Source organism: Mercurialis annua, linkage group LG1-X (genome assembly GCF_937616625.2).
Source record: "Mercurialis annua linkage group LG1-X, ddMerAnnu1.2, whole genome shotgun sequence".
Lineage (NCBI taxonomy): Eukaryota > Viridiplantae > Streptophyta > Magnoliopsida > Malpighiales > Euphorbiaceae > Mercurialis > Mercurialis annua.
In genome coordinates, this window is record NC_065570.1 from 43391010 (window position 1) to 43403812 (window position 12803).

A 12803-nucleotide genomic window follows, 5' to 3' on the forward strand; every position below is an offset into this window, starting at 1 on the left:
AATGGGCCTATCCCTATGTAGTTCGGGTCCCGAAGCCCAAACTTGAAACCTACTAAGCCAGTCGGGCCTTGAAGCCCGTGATCGACGTAACCAACCAGTTTCAGAAGAAATTTTCGGGTTCGTATGAACTCGGAATTGACCCGGTTTAAACACTAGAACCGCATCGACGAGACAAAAAACTTCTTTGTTCAGCCCGAGATCCAGTTCCAACCATACTGACAGTCAAAATGCAGCAAGTGTCGCACACTCCAGTCAACGAGGTTTAAAAGTATTTCTTACTTTGCATGTATATCCTCTACAGATGAGCATGTAGATACTGTTTAACAGCTTTCCAAAAGCATTTCCAAATCCAACATTGACAGGTTAAAGGACCAATCATGTTAAATTAGCAAATTAAACCAGATCTAGCAAATCACCTAAAATAGAGTCATGCCATAAGTCTGGGCGAACGGGACCCCGAAAACCCCGCTTCCGCTTACACTGACCCTACTAAGACTCGAAATCGATAGCTCATGAATGCACTGCAGCACCTTAGCCACTTGGGCTAGGCCACAGTGGCTGAAAATAATGTTTTTAATTAACTTTTAAGATTAACTTTTAAGATTAAAATATTGGTTATTTTATTTTGACTGGGGTAAACCTATTCTAAAATTTTAATAATATTTAGTTTTAGCAAATATTTTATATTTAAATAGTCAATTAAATATTTAGTTTGTACTCTAATCCTTCTGTGGACGGAATTTGGAGTGTTGTAATTTTTTTAATTTTACTCTTATTAACTAGGTAAAATGATTTTAATTAGTAAAAATGAAATTTAATTTTAAATTATTGATTGTTTTATATATAAATTAAACTTTAAATTAATTAAAAATATAAAACAATTCACACTATTTCCTATTTAAAGAGCAACACCCCTTAGCGTAAATAAAAGTCCAGAATTAACTTCAAATACAAACACAAACAATTCGGGTTTCTTCGTTTTACAAGATTTTATTCGTTTACTTTTACATCTCTAACAAATTCTCCACCTACTCATACACCGGCACCAGGTAACACTATAAAAAAATGTAATTTATAGTAACGAGAATTTAGTGAGGATTTTAAAAAATCGTCACTAAAAGTATATTTTATTTATAATTTATGAGAGTATAAAAACGTCCTCATTTGTAATAATAATAATAATGACATACATTTTAAATGGTCATAATTAATCTAAAAAGACCCTAACTATTCATTATTTTTATTGAAAAATATAGGCGGGAAATGAAAAAAAAACTCCCACTAGTTTTTTTATTCTAAAAACGTAAACCCTTACCTAAACACCTCTTAAACCTAATATAATACAATCCTATAAAAAAACCTAATATAATACAAAATCCTTTTCCTAAAACACTCAAACTGCAGTGAAAATTAACACTCTAATTCTTCTGTGCTTTTATCTCTAATTCTTATGTGTTTTTCTCAATTCATGGTTGTTGGGATTAGAAACAAATTCATAAAGTCGTGAAGACTGGTAATTGCGAAGAAGCTTCCGCCACTAACGCTGTTGCCGCTCGTCTTCCATTATTGTAGCCGCTCGACACCCATTGCTGCCATCGACCGCCACCATCGCCGCTGCCGCTCCTTGCAAACAGGTATGTGTTTATTTAAATTCTTATTTAATTCAAACTATTAATTAAATTCAATGGATGATTGTGAGAACAGAATATCATTAAGATGATTTACCCCTAAGTTAATGATCAATATTAAGAATTATTTCACTTGGAAACATGATAGATCAATCAGATAGGCTTTTAATTTTGTTTTATTAGTACTTTTAAAAAAACTGCATCTAAATAAAATTCTCTGCGTACTTCTTCCGAACAGTTGGCGTGCAATGAAGAGAAACGGGACTTTTCTGGCTACAACGAGAATGAAAATGATGTTTTTAAGTTCGACGGCAATTCAGGGGTTTCTGGGGCAAGTGGGGATTTGAAGCACTCGGAGTTGGGTCTGGAAGTGATGGAATTGGAGGAGTTGCCGGAGCAGTAGAGGCGGGCGAATTGACTTGGCTTTGTAAGCAACTGCCTGCTCATAAAGTTGGGACCTTGGTTAAAATACTTATTGCCCAGAAGAAGTGGATGAGACAAGATGATGCTACTTATGTTGCTGTTCATTGTATGCGCATTCGCAAAAATGAGACGGGCTTTAGGGTAATCTAATTGATTCTTTTTCGTTCTATTATAAATATTTGATAATTTGATTATGTTGGCAAATGACTAAGTAAAATTGTGAGCTTGTTGGGAACTTGCTGGTTTGAGTTACTAATGTCATTGGATTTGATTTAACTGTTTGATTTTGCAAGAACATGTCATTTTGTGGTATGATTAGTTTCTTTAAACGCCTAGTTTTATCAAGTCGAATAGGGACTTTAACCTTGCTAAATAAGAGAGATTGATCCCTACAATTCAATTCAACTGATTTTGCATATTGAGACTTTCTAAAACACCGTGAATAAGTTAGCCTATGACTTTTAGATTGACATTTGGAAATTGTGATTCGGGTTTTTCATTTAGGCTGAACATGAGTTACTTTGCAGAGGTTATGAAACTTCACAAAGTTTTGGGCCGAATGAAAATGTGTGAATTTGTTTTAGTTATAAAGCTGCAGCCTCTTTTGGAGTTAGTTCGATATAAACAGGTTTGGACAAACTAATATGAATTTTTAATTGAAAATTTTCTTTAATTGATGTGAAGGTGTATAAATGGATGATGCAGTAGCACTAGTATCGGTTTGATTTTTCTTTGGCTACAAAATTATCAGATTACTTGGGCAAAGAACGGAAGTTTGCAAAGTGCAGGGAGAGTTTTGATGATATCATCAATCAGGGACGCGTGCCTAGTGAGTCTGCTTTTCATATTTTGATTATTGCATCCCTTAGTGCTCCAAGGATGTTTGGAGGAAGCATGTGCCATTTATAATCGTATGATTCAGCTGGGAGGTTGACATAAAGTTCATATTCGGTCACAAAAACTTTTAAAAAATTGCATCTAAATAAAATTTAAAAATAGTATAAGACATACATATCAATTTTAATAGAGAAGCAAACTAACATGAGATAAACTGTAGTATTTCTTAGGTCTTCTTCCCAAAAAGAAATGTGTTTTAATGCTTTTGCCGTAATGGAAAGATTATTTTCGTGTTTTTCTTTACCATATATTTTTCTGCAACTCGTGTTTATTTCTCTATTTTGTGTTTATTTTGTGTGAAAATTGACAACATTTCTCAATCATATAGCAAAATCACGCATCTTGTTCAGCTAATGTTCAATGCAAAAGATGATGAGGAAATATCTATTGATGGCAACGAAACATATATTGATGGCTGCGAAAAATCTCCTGATGACGAACCATCTAATGATTGGTATGTGACGGCTTACTTAAATATATTTTTTAATTCGTTACGCTTTTAATTTTTCCTTATAATTTCAAAAAAAATAACTTAATTATGTCAGTTTGAAAATAAAAGTGTATATAATAAACGTATTTTTTTTCTTACAGATGGGAATTGTTGGAATGAAAGAAGATGGACGTCTCCTATATCAAAAGTTAGGCTTAATTTAGTTTCTTTTCTTTATAGCAAATAGTTTACATGTTTGCATACGATCGGTTATTTAGTATTATTAAAGACTTATTTATTGATAATTTTATGTAATATCTAAATTGATTTTGTTTTTTATTTATTGATTTTAGCAACAAATTACCGTATTCAATTATTTTAGTATCGATAAAAATGGAAATAATACAATGACAATTAATTTTATCACGTTATGATAAATTACTTATTGTGATAAATTAAATTTGTCACCGTTGACAAATTATAATGACAATTAATTTCGTCACATTATCATAACTTACGTGTTGTGATAAATTAAATTTATCACAACTAACTAATTATAATGACAATTAATTTCGTCACGTTATGCTAAATTACTTCTTGTGATAAATTTAATTTATCACAACTAACTAATTATAATGACAATTAATCTCGTCACATTATGTTAGATTACTTGTTGTGATAAATTAAATTTATCACAACTAATTAATTATTATGGCAATTAATTTCGTCACTTTATGATAGATTACTTGTGATAAATATTTTTTTGTCACTTCACATTCTTTTTGTCACTAATAACTCGGCATATGTAGTGACAAATTTATATTAATTGTGATAAATATGGTTTTGTCACTGCATAATCTTTTTGTCACTAATAACTCGGTATATGTAGTGACAAATTTATATGAATTGTGATAAATATTTTTTTGTCACGTTATTAGTGTTTTATCACTAGAAGTCGATGTATATTGCGACAAATTTTAACAAGATTTGATTACTTGTGATATACATTTTCGTCACAATAAATATGAATGTGACAAAACAATTGTATCACAATAGAAAATTTATGGTGACGAACTATAAAATGGACTTATTGTGACTTGTTTGTTCTGACCAGCAAAATTTGTCACAAAGTAGTCACAATAACGTTGTTGTGACAAATTTTGGGCTTAACATGATAAATTTTGTTCGTCCCAACAAGCCAAATTTTTTATAGTGTCTTTGTCATTCCAGTAATCAAAAATATCATTAGCATAAAGAGATAGAATTGCAAATTTATCATTCGATCCTTTAATGTAAAAACAGTGATCTTCATCAATCATCTTAAAAATTACAGGTCAACATGGCCTTATGAAATTTAAGTTACCCCTATGTGGATGCAATTCTAAATCTAAATTCGCCACAATAGCCAAAATAGATTTCATTTCTTCTTCCATTGCAACTTTTCACTCTTTCTTTAGAAGACACTCAAAATGCCTCTTTCATTATTTTGGATTTATTATCATTAGTGGGAGTAACAATTATAGTTTTTTTGTCAGTGAGAACTATCGTCTTCACCAATTGAAATTGGTTCAGATTCCTCAACTCTCCCACTCAATTGAGATGGGTGAAGCAACCCTTGTGTGCTCCCACTATCAAAAATAGGATTAGGTACCTCACTTTGAGGTTCAACTATTGGTTGATTAAAATCAACTTCTCCCTCTTCTTGAATCTCATAAAGATGAAAATCTCTATCCACATGTTTCTTTGTAGGAAAAATATCTTCAATGAAAATGACATATTTGGACTCAATTTCTGTTTTCTTTCTATCATTATCCTTACCAATAAAAATATCACCTTTTTGAGTTTTTAGAGTACCAAATAAAGATACATTTCTTCCTTCTTGGTCCTAATTTACCAAATTTATAGGAAGAATCAAGAATGTATGATTCAAATTCCCATGGACGCAACTCATTCAAAATGGGTTTTCTTTTAGCCCATAACTCATAAGGTGTTTTATACTGATTTTAAAGATATACAGTTAAGTATATAGGCTGCTATCAACAATATATCACTCTAAAAATGAACTGGGAGATTAGCTTGAGCCATCATACACCTAACCATTTCAAGAAAAGTTCTATTCCTATACTTGGCAACACCATTTTGTTACGAAGTTCTAGGAGCTGGTAATTACCTCATTATACCTTTTTCTTCACACAATTTTATAAATTGGTCCGATAGATACTATCTACCTCGATTAGTCCTTAAGTTTTACCGTTTTATCTAATTGATTCTCGACCTCATTTAAATGCTTTTAAAACAATCTAATGTTTCAGATATATGGGAGATCAAATAGACAGGAACATATCGAGTTAAGTCATCTATAAAGGTAATGAAGTATGAAACGCCATGCCTTTCTTGAACATTCATTGATCCATAAATATCCGAATGAATAAGTTGCAAAAAAGAAAATTCAACTCGTTTACCCTTTCCAAAAGGTTTTCTAGTCGTTATTTCTTGTAAGAACACAAGTGGGCGAAATGAATTTTGTGTTTGATCCTAAAAGATCATCGTGTGTCAATCTATTCATTCTATCTTGCCCAATATGTTCTAATCTAGCATGTCATATCATGATTGCTAGATTGAGAAAATAATGAAAAACAAACATCGCTATTATTAAAATAACATTTAGTGTTTAACACTATAAAAACTTCCACATAAAATCCACAACCATAATATAAAGTACCACTATAAGTCTTAACATAAACATCTTAAAAAATAAACCAAATCCTAACAAAGAAATAACGGAGACCAAGTTCCGTCGAATCTCCGGAGCATAAAGGACATCATGTAGATATAGAATCTAGCCTTCTTGCAAAAATAATTTGCATGTGCCAGTTCCTTTAACTTGAACTCTTGCATTGTTGTCTACATATATCCCTTAAGAACCACTTAGAATTCGAAAAAATTCCAAAAATTCATTTCTGTCTCTAGCTACTTGGTCTGCGGCTCCAGATTCTACAATCCACATAGGATGAGATTCGGTTAATAAAGAAGTACTAGAAACAACAACAAAAATAGAAACAAAACTTCTCTTAAAAGAAGTAATATAAGACTTTACCTTTTTAGGCTCAGTGCACTCACGAGCATAGTGACACATGTTTCCACAATTGTAATAGGTCGACTTAGTCTTATCCCATTTTCCACCACGATTTTGGTGCTTGTTTCCACCTTTTGGTTCCGGTCTAGCTCCATCCATCTTGCCTTTATTTTTTCAACTCTTTTTGGACCATTTACGCTTATGACCACCTTATTGGAAATTAGATTCAGCAACATATGCTTGAATATCAGGTTTAGCAGCCTTAAGGCGCTCATCCTCAAGTTCCAAGTGGCGTGCAATGTAACTAAAATTCTTAATATTCTTATTGTGAGTCATGTTCACTTTCATGTGCTCACAATTGTTAGGCAAAGATTGAACGACTGCTTGATGTTCATCTATGGGGTTATGTCTATATAATTTCAGCTCCATTATCTTATTCGACATATCCCTCAATTGTTTCATTGTCTTGTTAGGGATTTTCTTATAATTGTCGAATTCGATAGTCAGCTGCCTAAGTCTGGAGACAGTAGTTCCTCCAAACTTCTCACGCAAAGCGACCCACATGGCATTAGCAGTAGAATACGGCTGATACGCATACACCAAATCATCATTCATGGAACTGATAAGAATTCCTCTTGCAGTTGAATCCTTTTTCTTCCAAATAGTGTATGTAGCCATGTCGCACTTAAATTGCGCATCATTGACATTTCCCTCATCGGCCATTGATTCATCCATTACATTATTAACAGCATCAAGAGCTTCTTGCTCCTCAAGCACATAATGTATTTTCAGATGCCATATGTTATAGTTGTCACCATTGAGTTTCTCACCCTTATTAAGTTCGGCTATGATATTTTTCGAAGCCATTTCAATTCAATAATAACTACAAAGAGACATATTTAATGCAAAAATTAATCTATTATGTAATCATACACATCACCATCATATTAATCTAGTCGCAATTACAAAATAAGTTATTGAAATTTTTTTCATATGAACTAGAACCAAAAGTTCACTATGTTCCCAATCAAATTCATCATTCAAATGTTTAATTTTCTTTAACTTAATTTAATTGCGCCATTTAATTCTTTGATGAGAATAACAAAATTCTACCAATCATAGAATGCCCATCTCATAAAATATTTATTGGAATAATTTTAATAATCCATAATATTTTAATGATCATGAAATATTTATCAAACATTTAAACACACCATAACTCAAGAATAGTCACCAAAAAATAAATATTTATTATTGTGGGGTATAAATTTAAGTTTAGAAAATTAAATTAAGTAATTAAATAATTTTCTAACACTTACATACAATTTTTATAAATTTTTCAAATGAAAATTCAAAAAAAAATTGCATTTAATCAAGTAAATGATTAAAAAAAATTCAAAACACATAGGTAGAAAAAAAATTCTCCCACTGAAACTCAATAATATTTACAATATTTTCTGAAATATATTAAATATTTTTCTATATTTAATTTCTGTCAAAAATAATTTATTTTGAATTTTGAACTAATACTCAATAATAAATTAAAATTAAATAATAAGTATTTTGGAAAAATAAAAAAAATATACCAAAAATTCAGAAATTAAATTTACATTATTTTAGTGGTGTTTCAGAATTTTTTCGACCCCTGGAAGGGCCTCCAAGCGCCTCCACTGCGCGTGGGGCTGTTTAATGCACTGGCTGCTTATGCAGCCAGTCCTAGTATTGCGCGTGGAGCGTGTCATACACGCTCCTCCGTGACTTTGATTTCCGACTCCGAAATTTTTCCTACCCCCCTCTCCCATTTATGGCCATTCTGAGTTCAACGGTGCAATCAGATTTTAATTCCGACATCATTTGATACGGGTGTGAATCTCAAACTCTATCAAAGAGAGTGTAAAATACACTTTATCTTCAAACATCACACCCTTTAATCTGAAAATTTCCAGATTTTGCATTTCATGAAGGTAAGTTCAAAAATTCATAACTTTCATTATAAATATCCGTTTTACATGATCTTTATGTCATTTTAAAGATGACATTACATAGTTTTCAAATCTTTAATTTTTACAAAATTATCTGCCATACATGTAGTTTGAAAAACGTGCCAAAATTTCTGAAAACACACAAAAATTCGAAATTTCCAGAATTGCAATTTCAACTACCTAACTTTGAATAATCATAACTTTCTTTACACTAATCCAAATTTCGTGTTCTTTATATCGTTTTAAAGCTTGAACAACATATTTTATAAATATATAAATTATATATCATAAAACACAGAATTTGGATATTTAAATTTCATACGAAGTAGAGCAAATTATAATGCATATAGCATTGAAAATTCATTTTTTCAAATATTATGAATTTTAATCAATCAAAGCATGAAAATCAACATTATAGGCTCCGATACCAATGTTGGAATATGCGGAAATTAAATAGGATCGTTCTAGACATACCTATTGTCGATTCCACAAGTTTGATTGATTTAATGCACTAAGTCTCAAGTATTTTCACAATGGAAAATACATATGTTTCACCACCTAATGTACCTATTAATTGTGTATATTTGATAGAGAATTGAGTTATGATTCATTAGTTAGTTATGTGGTATCATTACATGTATATATATAAACATATAATGGGTGCCATGAATAGGTGTAACTTTCCATTAAGTTACCACCTTTCATGGAGTTGCAACTTTTCATTAAAGGTTGCAACCCTATTCCATGCAAACCGATGCAAACCCGAATATGTAATTGGATTCGGGTCAATCCGTCATGGGCGACCCGACCCAAATACCAACAGAAAGTATGAAATTAATTTACCTCATGTGCTACTCCGCACGAAGGGACACAACAAACAATCAACGTATTCCAACCAAACTTACGAGATATACAACGCAAATTAAAACCAAAAATATTATGATTTCTACAAACCATAAACCACGTAAGCATACCATTGAACACCATTAACCCAAACATACTGAAAAGACAAAATCAACATGCTACAACAAACCTTTGAATTTTCATAACAAAATCAATCTGTAATAAATCATCTTTTAAGAGTACGCTTCAAAATTCATTTTGAAATTTAAAGTCAACAAAATAAGTTTTGAGTTTGTGTCGAGCCTTACAGTTTTAAAAGTCTGTTCCGAAAAACCTCTTTTATAAAAAAACCATGGTTAAATTTTACAAATACATCAATTTAGAAACCACAGGGTTAGCCGAGTAATTGCTAGTTCCAAGCTCAACTCCAAATTTGGGTGACCCAAGTCAAACCCACAATAACCATTTGTATAACTTATACAACGCATTTTCAAATCTAGAAAAACGCAATTTAAAACAAAACCTCAATCTTTTCAACTAGGGAACTCGACAGCACCAAAGTAACAACATCAAGTCATCACCCAAGTGAGACATCAGTGTAATTTAAATAACCTATTCAAAACACATACTTTGGCAAAAATGGCAACCAAGCAATTAAGACCAACAACACCAAAGTGTCGACAAGCAACCAAGCGGTAAAATTGCAAAAGTATGTTAAATCTTTGAAATGGTATCACCTTACACCATAACTTTTATTTCAAAACAGCTATTTTGGAATCATCAGTCAAAAGTAAGTTTTGAAATATGAGAAAAATTATTTTAATGGCAATGTAATGAAAATCACATTTTAGGGTATCATACTCAGACTACCCATCTGAGTTTTATGTCAACAACACTAGTTAGACCAAAAAAAATTCTTAAAGAATTTCAAAACCAATATGTGCTCAGCAACGTAAAGTTACAAAACGTGACAAAAGATTTTACAGTCAAAATCATTTATACCAGAAACAGGGCCAAAGCCTAACGAAATATCATTTTTAATAATCCATGTTCTCGGCCAAATTCAAAACTACTCATCAAATAATTCAACGTTATTAAATCATTAAAGGCAACTAAGTCAAAAATTATCTTCCAAGCGAAACGCAACATCAACAAGATAAGCAAACAATATCATACCCAAGTATGAATTTAAGCAAAATACCAATCTAATATTTCCCGAGAAATCAGAAGCCACTAAAATCGCCCAAGTGAAATGACCTCAACATGATAAAAATATAAAGTAACATCCAAGTGAAAACAATTATCAATCATAGCATAAATATTAAATAATGACTGACACACATCACCTATAGGATGTCGGCTGAAAGTTTGAAAACAAAAGATGACGTTTCAAAAGACAAGACACGAATCCTAATTCCGCAGTATTTCCTAAGACACAACATCAACTTATCATGCCAAACTAATAAACACATAACATGCATAAGGCCTTGGTTTGAAACCAAAGCTCTGATACCAACTTTGTCACGACCCATTTTTATAGACCGCGACCGGCGCTAGGGTATCGGGTATGGTTGTACAGAAACCCGTAGCTTGCCTTGCGGATAAATATACAAATATAAATAATCATAATGTACCTGCATAAAACTGCATGCTCGGGGGAAACCGAGACTCCAACCTAGTCTAAAAGTTATATAAACAACATATATCTAAAAATGCTCGGCTCAACTCCGAGACTCCAACAAAATGGCATATATATGATATATCCATAACAAAGTATAACATGCCAAACAATAATAAAACAGTTGGACCACTCCAACAAAGATATAAGTCTAGAAACATAAGAAGTCTAACACTACTGCGGTCTAAGAGTTTAAAACAGTTTGACCATTTAATCTTAAAATAAAAAGAACCTCCGAAGAATAAAGAAGTCGGAGATCAACAAAAAATGCTCAAAATCATATACCTGAAAAGTGGGGAAAACAACAGGGTCAGATATACTGAGATGAGTTCATAAACCATTTACATTTATTAATTTAAGAACATTTATAAAACATTTATATCATTATGGATAAGCATTGAAACCCTAAACTACAATTCTAAATCCATTTGTCGTGTCGGTGAGACGTATCTCCATAACCGATCCCCGATTGCCACTTAAATAAATCACGTGAGTCCCAGGAGACGTATTTTCCACCGGCGTTCTCACTAAGGCGAGACGTATCTCTCACTTACCTGAATTACCATATGATCATACTGGTACGCACGCAGCTGGATAATGGCCATCGAGTAGCCCGTTCCAATTCAGATTCATAATGTCGAAAACAGTTTGAAATCTGTTTATATAATATACATACAAAATATACAGTTTACTTAATAAAGCGGGAAATAGAGCTATAAACTCACACCTTGCGGATCCACGTGAAAAATCTGGCAAGCAAATAAACCTGTTTCGACTCTGAAGCAAGAGAAGTCGACAGGTCAAAGAAACAAAGCTTATGTTAAAAACAATTCATCCCCTAACTCTAAGAATACTAGACACCATGTAGGACTAGCATCTCAAACTCAAGCCAAAGTAAACACAATAGCCAAAGAAATACCATACACAATCCATAATCAAGCAACACAATTTCCCTCTTTGACAAACATAATCCGGATTATAAAATAAATAACTTAGTTAAAAATAATAAACCAAGTTAAAATCCAAAGTGGTGAGTCAGCCGAGTCATCACAACTTCCATGCTTCTTCTCACAAATTGGGCGACCTAAGTATAACCCAAGTCAACCATCAAACCAAGATAAAACCAAATTAAAACCAAAGTTTAAATCCGGAAAATATTTGAATAACCCAAAGTATCGCTTTTAAAAACAAGGGAACAAGGAAACCATCCAATAGTAAAATATGGCAAAAAGCCCATCCAGAGTAAGATACAAGTCTCCAAAGGACAGCCACATATACATAAGCCAAACCAATCCACATCAGCCGTAACATGCATACTAATCTCATATAGTATAACACTTGATATAGGCAAATATTTGGATTAACAAAACACGCCTTTCATGGAATAGGACAAACTAGCATATATGGCAATTAGCCCATAACAAAATTCAAGGTACGAACCATTAACTAAAAAACCTTAGATCAGTAATATATCATTCTTATATACCTCATACTAAAGTAACTAAGATTTGAACATAAGCCAAACTCACTTAAACAACCAATATCGCAATTTTGTTAGAAATTTACTAAACATGCCACTAGGTTCAAATCATAAATCCAATGAATTAAAATACATAACAACGGATATAATACATTTAAAACATCCTAATTTATTCCTAACATAAGTAGGTACAATATTCTAAAACATGCTCATGACCACAACGCTCATAATTCCAAATATTGCAAAAATGGGCAAATCGTAGGTTTTATCAAACCCAAAAGAAAACCAACACATGCCATCATCCCAAAACATGCTAAATCAGTAGCTAATAAGGAATATACATAAATATCATGGCATGTCAAATTT